The sequence below is a fragment of the Panthera onca genome, chromosome D3, assembly GCF_046562875.1.
Source record: "Panthera onca isolate mPanOnc1 chromosome D3, mPanOnc1 haplotype 2, whole genome shotgun sequence".
Lineage (NCBI taxonomy): Eukaryota > Metazoa > Chordata > Mammalia > Carnivora > Felidae > Panthera > Panthera onca.
This window is the reverse complement of record NC_138350.1, coordinates 64,238,623-64,253,295: the sequence shown is the minus strand read 5'-3', so window position 1 is coordinate 64,253,295 and position 14,673 is coordinate 64,238,623. Positions and strand designations below refer to the sequence as shown.

Below are 14,673 nucleotides of genomic sequence, written 5' to 3'. Positions count from 1 at the left end.
CACACACACACACACACTTACACTCACAGATGGTCTTGCTCTCACTTCCCTGAGCATTCTGCTACAGAGCATTTGGCAAACTACTGCAATGTTCCATGTACTTATTTCTCTCTCCCACCAGACCAGGAACTCCACAAGGGTCGGAGCTGGGTTTTACATGGATCTCTGACACAGTTCAGAGCACAATGAGCATACACAGTAAGGATCCAACAGCAAGTGTCCAAGCTATGTTTCCGCTTGAAAAGAAGAATGGAAGCAGCACCAATCTGATGTCACATATTTAGATTACTTAGCCTCTCTTTCCCACTTAGTAACTGTTCCTAGAAAATATGTTTACACTGTTCAAGTCTCATTTGGAAACTGGGTTATAATCCTACCTCAAGGGTTGTTTTGAGAAGTAATTGAAGATTAAATAAGATAATTATGAAAGAACATGTTGGGATCACCATAGTGGACACTCAAATATTTTGTTAAATTTGATTTACTTCCATAGCCTGTGTCATTTAAGCTAGTGTTTGGCTAATTGCTGCCTCTCTTCACAGATCCCAAGTAAAGCCAGAGGGGACAGGGGTTGGAGGCCAACCTCCCCAATCTCCCTATACAATAGGAAGCACAGACAAATAGTTTAATTTGCACCTGGTAACTTAAGTGTTTGCTATTGTTTTGACTATTGCTTTTCTTCTTCTTCCCAATTTGTCTTATGGAGGAAACTGACTTGGTTTAGTCACAAATTACAGGCTCAATTCCCTGCTCTGCCATCTGGTGCTAGGTGGCCTTGGACAAGTTCCTTTTTTTTCCCTGGGTCTCCCCATCCCCGTCTTCAGAATGAAGGGGTGCAATAACATAAACTGTGGCTCCTTCAGCTCTGACATTCTCAGCTGCTAAGCCTTATCTCCTGAACTTGACAACCAGAGTCTTTCAAAGTCTGGGCTGGTTCTTTCAACTTCCTTCTAGATCCTGCTGGTTCTATGGCTCCCTCTGACTGAACTTCATGCAAAACTAAGGATCAGTCCCTGTGTTCAGGGATCTCCATGATAGGGAGAGAAGCCGAATCAAACTTCTGAGGCCTAAGGCTGGCACATTTTCCATTAACCAACAGTTCCAGCTCTAGCTTCAAAAATAGTGCCTCCTCTGGGAACCAATAACACAACACAACAGCATGAGCCTTAGAGCCTCTGGAGAAAGATCTGTATAGCTCTGGCTGGGCCAATCCCCAAGTTCGTAGGGCAAGTTCTACCTCTGGCATATCATCTGTTGCCTGTGTTTCTCCATGCAGTTGAGGAAAGCACACACTCACCGTGAAAGAGGTGGTAAATACAACCAATGATCTCAACAGGTATTATGAGTTTAATCAAGACAGCAGCCCTGCAATACAGAAGACCTATTTTCATTTTACAGATGTAGAAATAATGGCCCAGAGAGGGTAACACTTTGCTCAAGGGCCCATATTACCTACACCAGATCCACAATCAAATCCAGGGTTTATAAGATTCCAAAGCCTGTACTCTTACGTTTACATGATAATGTCTCTAAAACACAAAGTGATACCCCTAGCTACTTCTACAGATATGAGCTCCAAGACCAGTCTGCCACCTGACTTTTCATTTTACTTCCAAATCCTGAGTATCAGTTTTCTCACCTGCCCTCCAAGTCTTTTCACCAAACTTTACAAAGACAATAGTAAATAGCATATGCAGAATAGCACCTAAAAGGTGAAATACGGCAAAATGTAAGAAGTAACTGTAGTCATAGTATTTCCTGTCCAAATAGAGTAGAGAGAGCCACCTGGCAAAGAAAATGATCCTACGTTTTAACATGCATCTAGTTAGTATATAACGAGTGCTTTAACTTTTTTATTTAACCCTGAGATGTGCCCATTTTAAAGAAAAGAAAACTGGAGTTGAGAAATTAATTAAAGTCACTGAGATGGTGCTCTTTGACTCCAAACGTCATTTGCTTTCCACTCACTCATCATGCCACCCGTCTTCAAATACCCAGAGTTAGCAGCCACTTAAACTCTGGTCCTCCACCGTGCCATTTGTAAACTGGGGATGAAAATGATAGACTTACGTGAAGGCAATGGAGATAAACTAAACAATCCAACAAATAATAAACTCGACAGTTTTTCTCTCAAGGGTCTCTAATTCTGACCCCACTACCTGTTCAGTCCTAATTCAAATTCCTCGACTTCTCAACCATCTGATTCCACAATCGCTTTGCTTACTGTCATTTGAGCATAAAGTATAATTTGACACCTACATGCTTGTGCTTCTTCCACAAAGGAGATGTTAGGTATACCAGAGCTAAACAAATATTAGCTCCATTCCCTTCCTTTATGATATTTCTCCTTCAGGAATCTTGAACTGCCATTTAATACCGCACTGTTACCAAAACTTGTATGTCTTTCCTCCAATTATACATTAAACTCCTGTTGATAAATGCCAGTATCAGAGCATTTTTACTCTCCAGAGTGGCTGATTCCCATTCTAAATGCTCGTATATAGTTTTATTTTTTGTTCTGAAAATACCTCTTTTGAACACCAGACTGAAGAGTTGGTAGCTAACAATACCAATGGTAGATTGGACAGTCAGATGTCAGGGTTCTGTCCTGTGTGTTATGTGTGAAAGTTCTCTGACTGGCACATCCTTCTGCTCCTCACATCTATTCCCCTGGCATTCTGAAAACTCTGGTCATGGCTCCCATCTCAACATGCAGCCTTGGCTTTTTTCTCACAGGACCCCCATTTCATCTGTCTGGCCATCTGACATTCCACAGAACCCTGGTCTCTGAGAAGTGATCTTCCTTCTGCCTCTATATTCTCAAGTTGAGCTTCTTCTCTGCAGCTCTGAACCTATGCAAGACTGTCCCATTGTTCAGGACTCAGCCCAAGCCCCACCTAGTCCCTGAAGCTTTCTGGGATCTGTCCAATGCCAGCGGTTCTGGCCTTCCCTGGACTCCCAATACAGTTCAGTTAGCCTTAGATAACTGCCTTTCATGAGTTCTTATGAAGTCTTCCACCAGACTGAGGGCAGAGACAATGTCCTCTCCATCTCTTGGTGTCCTTGCCTCCCCACCCCCAGCACCCATCAGAGTCTCATCACATTCATATTTAAATGTCAATGAGTGTACAAAGTCGGTGGAATCAGAGGGCTGAAAACTTAATGAGTTTGAATGAAAACTATGGACAGCTAGATTGGGTCCAACTTAGAGACCTTGTCCTTCCCACTGAGAAGTCCTCAGACCATCAAGATGCCTCCTATGGGTGATCAGCCCCTCAATATCAGCCAGTTGGACCTTGTCATCAGGGGCACCCTGCTCCTGCCAGTTGCACTACTTGTTCATGATTAGCATCCATTTGTGTGTGCATGTGCATGTGCGTGTGTGTGTGTGTGTGTGTGTGTGTGTGGCAATTCCAAACTTACATTTGAACTTTGTCCCACCTCTGTTCCTGTGTCAAAGCTATTTTATCCACTAAGAATATCCCCTTATTCCAATGCTACTGTCAAACCCAATACCACATCCTCCTCAAAGCCTTCCCCGACTGCTCCTGATCACACAAATAGCATAATTCCATTAGATCATACTCCGACTTTGGCTGCAGACTGAAGCTTTCCTTTTGAGCTATGCATGTCTCTACAGATATACTATCCACTCTCCAAGGGCAAAAGCCATGTCTCATGGACCTTTTCCACTGAAAAGTGTCAGGAACAATGGCTCACACAGCAGCAATGTTGAGATTTTAATAGATATTTGTGGATCAAAAAACTCACTGTAAGTGAGCTCTTGAGAACAAAGTGATGAGCAGAAAGAAGGCCCACATGGCTCTGACATCATAGTATTGTTTTTAGCCACCATTATTAACCAAATTAAGTATTAATTTAATACTTAAAAAAATCAACGTCTCATAGCTCAAATAACAATAGGTCACAGAAAGAGCCACTAACCACTGCAAGGAACTTGCCATCCAGATTTCATTATTCTGCTACAAACACAACAACGGTGCCCCACGGCTTCTGATGAGCATTCTCAGGCTACTATGTTGGATCCATCAAGTTCAGCATCTCCAGTCTTCCCATCTCTCCAGCTCCAACCCCAATTTCAAACCCAAGCAGTTTTTTCTACTGACAGAATTGCAAATCTTTGGCAGACAGAAGGAAAAATGAAGAAATTGTTCTTCACCAAGTTAGGCTAATAGTGTTGCCTGGTTTTCCCCCTATCCCAAGTAAATCCTAGAATAAAAGTAACTGCCACGTCTTGGTAGCTTATAGAACCTCCCTCTTCCTAAATATCCAACCAGGTGTTCCTTGGTGAGTAGGTAAGAATTCCCACTGAACTTTCAGAGGGCTTCAGATCAAAGCTCAATTTTCCTGATCCCAACCCACCCCAAATCACAGAGGCTTCTGGCTTCGGAAAAACTGGGGATCGTTCCCTTTGACCCCAAAATGCACAGAAACCAATCACCAGCTGTTATGGAACCCTGGCCAATGCAGGACAGACTCTGCTGTGGGGATGGAGAGGACATCCCAGAAGCACAGGCATAGCCTGTGCCCAGCCTACATGCCCAAAAATAACACCCAGCCCCCCAGATCCATGAGGGCTGTGGAGTAGCCACAGCAGAGATTCCAGATGCTTACTTAGCACAGGAGGCAGTAGCAGAGCCCAGATAGGGAATATTACACTCCAGATTTTCTAAACTGTCTGCATCAGCTCCCTCTACTCCACTCAGTTATCTCACCAAAGGGGGCCAGTATTCAAAAAAGATGTAGAGAATCAATCTTTTTCTTCCTTCCACATGATTCTTTATCTTATTATTTATGATACTTCTTCACACTTAGCTCACCATCCATCTCAGCCTCTCCCTGTCCCTGTCCTCCAAGTCTGGCTCTCTGGTTCTAACTGGGGAACTTCTGCTGACCCTATTTCCATTTCTAGAGCTCTTCTACCACAGCAAGCACTTAGCAAAAGGCACAACTCCTCAGTGGGATTGGTTTGGATGGTTGCTGGGCTGCCATTAAATGGGTCTGAGAAGCTCTGAGCTTAAAAAAAAAAAAAAAGCTTCAAAACTCCTAGGACACTTCTAGCTATAGGATCACAAAATTTCAGAATGGCCCCCTCCATCCATAGCAACCAAACTCATTCACTTCGAGGTGCCCCAAGCTAAGAAGGTGTCCCCCATCATACGCTAACGGGTGGCCAGCCCAGCATGCAGTCTGCCTCTCAGGAGCCCTTCCCGGAACTGAGCACATTTCTCTGCTCTGGCTTCCTTTCCAGTGCGGCCAGCCTCACTGTCACCGAGGAGCAGGGAAGCACTGGGATTAAAGTAACAAAGAAGATTGCACGGTTAAGTACCAAAAGAAGTGTGGTGGACAAAAATGCAACCGGAATTTTCAGAGAAAAGTCAAGAGCTATGTGTGCTAGTGTGGCAATGAGCCTCTAGTAGGCACTTAATAAATATTTGATGATTGAATGAATGAGTGAATCAGTGACTGTTAGGATGTGCACGTGGTAAAACATCATTATCTCTTAGGCTTCGAGGGAGAAACAGAGTGGGTGACTGCCCCTGAAAGATGGCCAAAAGTATAAAAAGCCATTAACATAAGTGGTTATTATTCACTTTGTTTAAGAGGCCTTCATTGTGTTGTTGACAGTGCAGAGCTTTGGTATACCTTAAACAACATTTACTTTTAATATCCTATCTTTGCATAAAGTCTGTGATTCATGCATGCAACAGAAATCACTCTTAAGTAGGAACAGGGCTTTGTGGGCAAACCTGGCTCCTTTCTTTAAGGATTCACACAGCCTAGGGCGGTAGTGACAACAAACAGCAAAGCAGCATGAGCTGGTTGCCAAGCAAGTGCTTTATACCTGAAGTGCTCTAGAGACCAGGGTGCAGAGCTGAGAGCTGGTCTGATATCCTAAGAGGTAAATGCTCTGACTAAAAGGGACCAATCAAGACACCTTCCAGAGAGGAGGCAGAAACAAAGAGTGAACTCAGGTGCAGAGGTGGACTCCTGTACAGAGGGCCCAAGGTGAGTGAAGAAACCAGGCTGATGGGAGCAGAAGCCAGCAAGTGTTGTGTAAAATGGGGTTCACTGGAGAACACTACCAGGTGCTTAGTGCAGGTTGCTGGACAGGACAAGCCGGGAATCATGAGAGAGAGAAAGAGAAGCAATCTAAAGGAGGCAGGGAGCAAATGGACTGTGAAAAGCTTTCCTGATTCTAGACAACCTACATGGTTCTCTGGGACAGAGGCAATCTTGCTATGAGCTCTTTTCTTGAGGGAGGCTAAACACTGTCCTGAATGTCACTGCTCAGCCACTAGGGCTCCCTACGGAGAACTTCCCCCTCACTCTCTCCAGCTTGCCCTAACTCTCTGTGCACCTCCGTATCTTTTTTTCTTTTCTTCTTCTCATTCCTAATGCTAAGAGCATTTGCTGAGTGCCTATACACCTGCGAGTCCAAACTGCATCTTATCTGAGACTTTGAGTCTTAGATGTGCATGACATATACAAGGCCTCCAATAATTCAACTGATTTATACACACACACACACACACACACACATTTTTCTTGTGAGTCAACTCAAGAACAGAAAACAAGTATTCCCTGACTGTCTTAGAACACAAGGGCCCCTGTTGGCATTTCTGGTCACACCAAAGGGTTATTAATCTCTGGGCTATGGTGACAATAATCCCAGGCACCAGTTTCCAGGAGGCAGCATGGAAATCCTCTCAGAGTTCAATTACAGAAATTAGCTGGTATTATTTAATCCTTACAATGCCTGTGAAGTAGGCAAGCTAAGCATCTTTATCCCTATTTTCCTGATTAGGTTACTGAGGCTCAAAGAAGTTAAATAACTTGCCAGGGGCCATTTAACTGGGAAGTAGCAAGGACAGGATCCAAAGCAGATCTTGTCACTTCAGGTGACACTTCACACTTTAACACAGCCATCCGGTCCCAGGTGGGCCACCACCTTGTGTCATTTCAGCAAGTCACTATGTCAATTGCCTCATCTTCTGAATGGGGATAAACTCCTTATCTGGCCTCCCCCCTTAGAAGAATCAAGGGGGCTGATGTGATACGAAGCTATCTTGAAAAGAACAAAGACCGGGGCACCTGGGTGGCTCGGTCGGTTGAGTGTCCGACTTCGGCTCAGGTCATGATCTCGCGGTCTGTGAGTTCGAGCCCCGCGTCGGGCTCTGTGCTGACAGCTCAGAGCCTGGAGCCTGTTTCAGATTCTCTGTCTCCCTCTCTCTCTGCCCCTCCCCTGTTCACTCTCTGTCTCAAAAATAAATAAGTGTTAAAAAAAAAAAAATTAAAAAAAAAAAAAAAAGAAAAGAACAAAGACCTATGCATATATATGAAAGGGAGTACTTTTGATGGGAGAAGTTGGGTAAGGCAAACATTTCTCCAAGCTGGCCAAGTTCTGCACCTGTTATCTGCTCACCATTCATCCTTATCCCTCCCCAACACTTGGAAGGGTAGAAGCCTCAGCTTGCCTGGGGTCAGTTCAGCTGGCTTTACCTACGATTATTTCTCATGGGTCTGCTGATCACAATCCATCATCAGTTCCTGGGAGGGCTGCCTGCTTCCTCCCCAGGTGTTCTGTGGACTTCAGGGCTGTTCACACTCTCTGCTTCACCCCGGCATCATTTGCTCTGAACCAGATAGGAAGTCAACTGGGAGTTTCTAAGCCAAAGGCCACTGAAAAAAAAAAATGTTCCTTCAACTTTGGAGGGTATCCTCTATGGATAAGGAAAAGAAAAAAAAAAAAAAACCCTCTGAAAGGGACTCTGCTCTGACCAGAAACTTTGAAAGATGGTTGGAACTTCCATTTGAAGACTCTAAGGGCCCACTAACTTGCACTCAGCCATCTAAGGTTACCAGTACCCCCCCAAACTTCATATTGCCCCAACTTGGTATGTCTAAGTGGGCATCAGAATCTAGTTGAAGGCTAAGGGAAAATGGAAATGAAAACCTGCAGCAAAACAAAACTTTAGGTTGGCATCTATCCCCCAAATTCATGAAGTAGTACATTCTGTGGACACCTTGTATTTCCTTTTCTGCATTTATCAAGTGTTAGGTTGATGAAAGTGACTGAAGCTTGATGAAAATTTGGTGAAATACCAGGGTTGCCTTTAGAAACAGTTCTAGATGAATCTTAAACCTATGTCCATATGTACGACGGTAATCCTGGCCTCAACCATTTTGAGAAGCTCACCAGGTTTCATAATAGACCACAGAACAGGAGTGAAGTTGGATACTTGTTCTCTTCATTGCAAGAACCCAAGGACCAAGCACAGTGGTATGCAGCAAGGATTCTGTGAGGCTTCCTTTTTTCCAGGGAAGGGCTGTCCCACTCCAGGGCAAGAGCAGCCCCCGTCCTGCCCCCCACCAGCCCCCCACCCATAGACCTCTCCCACACAGTGGGTCCCTGAATAAACTCAATAACATCATCCCATTTTTTAAGGCACTGCTACTCCTGACAATTCTAATGTATTAATAATAATTTACCCCATTCTTCTGGCAAGGGCAGAACTGAAGCAACTTGAAATGCCATCAGCAAAAAATTATTTATTTCCCATTCCTGAGCAGAGAGAAAACAAGGTCTCATTGGCTGGGTCTGCCTTCAATAGCTTTCTGGTTTCAATTAAAACTTCAAGTCTCCAAGGGAAAAACTGGCATTCTGGGAGGCTGAGGCCCAGCCAAGTTTCAGTGTCTCTGCAAGAATCAAGAAAGGACATCCCATCCATCTAGCCACTTCTCATCTTCCTCCTTTTGCATATTACAGAGAAGCTTCGAAGCAGAGATTGAAGTACAACTAAAAATAATGACCGGCTTGAGAGAACTCTCCTAGAGGTATATTTTTGTGCCAGAGAAGTATTGATTCAGCCCCTAATGGAATTGAAAGTCAAGATAACAGCAGAAAGGGAATCAGGGATCCAGGGGAAATGCCTACCTATTTATTTCTTCTTCGGCAAACTCCTGCCTCCTGCCTCTCCCCACCTACCTTTCTCAACTAAATTCTACAAAGATTCCACGCACTGTTTTCTGTCTCCCAACCCTCACTGGGGTTAGGTGATTTACAAAGTAGCTTGCTGTGAATAATGTGAGTACATGACCAGAAGCCCTGATGGCACCAAAGAGGCTCCTCGGTTCACTCAGGGATACCCCTAGGATTCCCCCGTGTGAAGTCCAGAACTGGGCCTGCCCAGCAGCGCCTTCCTATGTAACATTATGATGTTAACGTACAAAAGATCGGATTACAGCCCTTCACTTGCCTAGCCCATTTATGAACATATAAGGCAGTTGATATTTTCTCCTAAGCCAGAAGTGGCCCTCTCCTACCATACCGCTGCTTCTCGGCCACTCCCCCTTATGTTCACTACAAGCCCTCCCCTCCCCCACCTCCAGTTTGTTTATTCCAGTGACACGTCTATTTTCCCAACTCTGGGAGACGAGTCCGTTTCCCTCCTCTGGCTCCCGATCACATTCCCTCACCACCTCCTCCCCCAGCCCAGCTCAGGTTACTAGAGTGGCTAGCAGCGCCCACAGCCCAGCTTTTGCACCAATTCTACTTCCCAAGACGAGGAATTTTTTTTCTTACTGGGGGAGGGGAGATCTAGTGCAAAGCAGCACTTTCAGAGTACCTGGTCTCCCTATCTTCTTAGACTACCTTCCCTAAGTTTACAAATACTCTGTGCTTAACCACACTCGTCGGATCTGTCCTAACGCCCGTCTCTGGTAGGAGGCAATCCCATTAAGCACAGAGGAAAGCAGAACATCTTCAGCTACACTCTGAAGCCTTGGACAACCGTGTCAGGGCAGGAGATCAAGCCTCCCCGAGGGAGTCTTGGGAGTCTGGGATGGTGGAAGCCACAGAAAGGAGGAGAAAGGGGAGGGAATGACCAGGGATTGTAAACTGGCTACATTTTAAAGAGCTACAAACTTTCTCCTCCCTCACACGCCCCTGGCCAGTTTGGCCCCGCCTCCCCATCCCAGCCAGACAACATCTAACTGGGGTGAGCAAAGGAAACTCTCCCAGAGGGTCCAGGTCTGGCCCCAGTGTTGCAGATATGGCCTGCACAGAACAACACCCTTCCTCTCTACGTCCCTCTTCTCTACTACACTCCTGTCTCCACCTCCCAAGACACACACACGTTTGCAAACGAAGATGAGTTTGAATGGGGGTAAATCAGATTTACCTGAGTGAACTACTAGAGGGTAAGAGGTGGGGCCCCAACAGCAAGATAGTTTTAGTGACAGCTACTTTATAAAACTAGTTTTTTGTATGAATCTACAGGAAAAGAAGAAAAACAGGAAACAGAGTAAAGGAATGAAAAGGAAGAGAACAAAAAAAAAAAATAATGTTATTGAAAAACAAGTAGTATTAGATTTCCTTAAAGACCACGGACTCCAACCAAACTTTAGGGGAAAAGGTGTGGATAGTGGAGGGTAGGGGGTGAGGGCGTGGAAATAAAAGTAGCTGTTGTAGAATTCCAGAATAAACTGCCCTTTTGGAAGAGTTTCTGAGGCGATAAAGAGACACACAAATTGGCCTTTTAGTATTAGACGCCAACCATGAGATTATCAGGACAGTTTATTTGAAGCGGAAACGAATCGGAAATCCTTCCCTCAACAGTCCTTTCAGATGGATATACACACCCTCAGAACCCACACAGACACACAAAAAGAATAAATGCAGCATCAGGGGGCAATAAGAACCCCCTCCCCACAACTCCCCCAGTACCTCTAGCCTCATCTTCTACTTCCAAATGCACAACTTTCCGATCTCCAAAGAAAATATTCCCAGTTGGATCCGATTTCAGAATTGTTGTAAGCGTGTGGGTCAAGGGAGGAGGGGTGTTTGCAGCGTGTAGGGGAGGGGGACTGGAAGACAGCATTTAGGCAGTCACTTATTTTTTTAGAAGCAGCATGCTCTACCGATCAGAAATTGCTATTACCCAGCAAGGCTTCCATCACAAACAGACACCCCAAACAGCATCACCGTTATCACCATCTTGCTAAAGATCTGCCCAGTCCAGTTTACCTGACTTTGTCTCTGTGGAACTTCTCAGACAGTATTTTAGCCAAAGAGATAATGGTTTGAAAGACAAAAACAATAAATCGATACTGAAGGGCTCCCTTTCCGGAGTGATTTCCCACTGGAAACCACCGAACGGGGAAGCCTGCCGTTAATTCTCAAGCCCAGGGCTCCTCTAGAAACACACACAATGCGTGCTTTCAAAAAAAAAAAAAAAAAAAAAAAAGGCATTCGTCTGCTTTTAAGGGAATTCCTGTCTTTTCAGAGTCCCAAAACCGGAGAGCACGAGACAGAGACTCAGATCCATTGATTAAGATTTTAAGAGAAAGACTAACACACAGCCACAACACAAGCACACACCAACCTTCGCCGGCTGGACCACTTCTTCCCTGTTCTTCTTTCTATTAACGACACGTTAGATTCTGATACATCCCCCCCCCCCCCCCCAAATATCCAACTAGGTTACAATGTAGCTCTCTAGCTCCACTTAACCTGCAAGTTACAAAGAGACCCCCCAAAATAATATATATGTCTACCTATCCTGCTGCCTTCCCACCTCTTTCCCTACCCCCTCCCCCTCTCGAGTCCACTCCACCAACGCCAAACCCGCCAGCCCAGGCAGCCGGCGGCAGGACCGAGGGAGGGTGCAAAAGGCGGGGTGGGGGGCGGGGGGGGGGGGGAATCAGATTAGGCGAAACTCAATAAGCGACCAGCCTTCCAGCCCGACGCTTCCACTATCGCCGCCGCCAACGGGCCACTCCAAATGAGCCAGCATCGCTGCCCACCCGCGGGCGGGCCGGAATCGCGCCCATCCTCCGCAGCCTGGCGGGGACCGGCATCCCGCCCCCTCGGCCCCGTCTCCCCCTTCCCGCCCGGTGCAAAGTCAAAGCCCCGGCGAGGCGACGTTAACTTTTGCATACAGGGCACACACACCGCCCCCGGCCCCGGGCGTGCGGGGGCCCGGGGCGCCGCGGGAGGCTGGGCGCCGTGCTCCCGGGCCAAGGTCGCCGCGCGTGCTCACCCATGTCCCGGCGGCTCCGGATCCGCTGGCCCCGGTGCTCGCTCAGATCCCGGCTCCCGTCGCTTGCCCGAGCCCCCAAAGGTGCTGCTGCGGCAACTCCATGGCGATGAGCATCTGTCAAACCGCGAGCCGCGGGCGGGCCGCCCTCGCTCGGGGGGCGCCGGGGCCCCCGGGCGCGCGGAGGCGGCGGCGAGCGGCGGGCGCCCCGGCCGGCCCCGCGCTTCCCGCCCGGCGCGGCCGCCTCCGCCGCGCCACCGATTTATGGAGAGAGATATCAAGGGGGAAAATGGCGTCTCCGGAGCCCGAGGAGTCCTGGAGTAATCACATTCACACACACACACGCCCGCACGCACACACACTCGCACACACTCGCACACAGGCGCGCGGCGAGCCCGGCTAATTTTAGCAGGAGCCAAAAAAAAAAAAAAAAAAAAAAATTATATATATATATATATATATATATATATATATATATATATCTCAGTCTCTCCGATCGATGCTATTTTTTTCCCCCCCTTTCTTCAAAGGATGGATTGGAGCTTTAAAAAATGTTGCCGGGTTTGGGCTCGCAGGAGGCGGCGCGCGGAGGGCGAGGGCGCTTTTGCTGAGCTGTGCAGTTCGGTCCGCGGCGCCGGGCGGCCCTGCCCGCCCGCTCGTCCGCCCGCGGTCGCTAGTGCTGCCGCCGCCGCCGCCGCCGCCGCTCCATGGCCGCGCCCGCCCCGCGCCCCCGCCGCGTCCCCTCGCCGCCCGCCCGCGTCCCCGGCGAGCGCTGGAGTGGGGTCGGGCCCGTGTGCCTGCCTCCCGCGCCCTCTCCCGAGTCCCGGAGTCCTAGTGAAAGGAAGGGGGAGGGCGCGGGCGGGGGAGGGGGGAGGATCGGAGCGGCAGCGCGGCGAGCCGAGCGGGGACCGCCACCCCGCGATCTGCCTCGGAGGGGGCGCGGGCGCCCACACAGCTCGCCCCACGGACCGGGGGCCGCTTCCCCGGCTCGAGCCGGGGGAGGCGCAGCCAGTAACCAGCGAGCGACCTCTCCCTACACCCTCCCTCTCTCGGTGAATTTCGGTGAATTTCGATCAATTGGAGGGAGTGGGATCTTGCTGGGGGAGGAGGAAAACAGTTCGTGGAGGCCGACCGGTGACCCCTCGCCGCCCCTCGCGCCCCTCCCGCTCCCCAGCGCCCTCGCGGCCCAGTGGCTCCTGCGCGCCGGAGACAGACGCGGGGACTGGGAGGCCGCGGGGACCACCGCGGGCTCGGAGCGGGTTCCCGGGCTCAACACTGCCACTATCTGACACAACAGGAGCAGTGTTGGGGGGGAGCAGCGCGACGAGGCGCGAGATGTGATAGGCTCTGGAAACTGGGTGCATTTTTTTTTAACCTGGAAATTACATTTCACTTTCAGGGGGTTATTTTTTATTTTATTTTACTTTACTTTACTTTAATTTAATTTAATTTTATTTTAATTTTATTATTTTATTTTATTTTACTTTACCTTATTTTATTTTATTTTATTTTATTATTTTACTTTATTATTTTGTTAAGCAACGTATATGCACTCAGTTGCTTATGTGCATATTTTTATTATTCACAAAAATTGGACACTTGATGAAGGGAAAGACACGGAGAGATGGCAAATGAACGTTGGCATGCAAGTTCCATCTTTAGGGTGGTGGAAAGAATAAGATGAAATATCTTCAGTTCATACAAAATATGGTGGCATTTTAATCCCTTTGAATGTTTGTATTTGCGCTGCAAAAAAGGGAGCTTTTCCAGCAACTCACTTGCAACTGAGGAATGGAACTCCTCAGGGACATTTGTATTATAGCACAATATAGGACACAGGATTCAAGATTTGAGGAAGGTTTTTCTTAAAGACCTCTGGGTAGAGTGTACTCAGAACTCAGATTCTGGGAGGACTATGACTACTCCCTTCTATACAAGCGTTTTTGAACATTTGGATTGAGGAATTGATTTGGTAATGACTGGGGATGTCCCCCTACCCTCCACATCAGCCACTGACTACCCCGGTCGACTGCTGGTTTGCATTTTACCACAGAGGGTCTTCATTCTCATCACTCTGGTCACAGTACTGCTGCAGTGAAGGGGGATAAGGAAGACTGCATCTTGGTGGGAGGATGCCCCTAACTCCTCTCCTGGTTCACGTCCCTGGATGAGCTTCAGTCTGGTTCTGAAAAGATAGTTCACCTGCCTCTGACCCAAGTGTCCTTGCTGTCTTCTTTGTTTCAGAGGAAGGTTCTGATTGGCCCCAGACTTGTCCTCTGTTACTCATCACTGCAAGACCTCTGTTGTGACAGCATTTCAATAGGTCTTCGGCTACCCTTTATATTGGAATATTGTTATTGGTGGGCAAGTAATGCTTAATTAGAAAAAAAAATCAGCAGGGCAGAATGAGCTGTTGATAGAAGTAGAGATCAAGGCAGAAAATACAATGTCAAAACAACCGTTCTCTGTAATCAGATGACCTTTGCCCATTTCCTTGTGCACACAGATTTCTGAAATCCTATACCAAAGCCCACAGAGGACTAAGATAGCATGTGGGCCATTTCCAACACTTTCCAAATGGAGGAAATGAGCCCCAGAAATCAGAAGGGTT

The 14,673-nt window shown here is 47.4% G+C and overlaps 1 protein-coding gene across 3 annotated transcripts in view; it reads right to left on the bottom strand.

The window, feature by feature from the left end:
• SETBP1 (SET binding protein 1) overlaps positions 1–12,504 on the bottom strand; it is a 376,077-nt gene extending 363,573 nt beyond the window's left edge. The window contains exon 1 of one of the 3 annotated variants that reach the window (XM_060613721.3): positions 12,066–12,504. The gene's annotated coding sequence lies outside the window, so the exon portion shown is untranslated. Of the gene's footprint in view, positions 1–11,408; positions 11,629–12,065 lie in introns of those variants that run through there. The other 2 variants (XM_060613725.3, XM_060613723.3) reach the window with 2 other exon arrangements.
• Between the last annotated feature and the right edge of the window lie 2,169 nt (positions 12,505–14,673).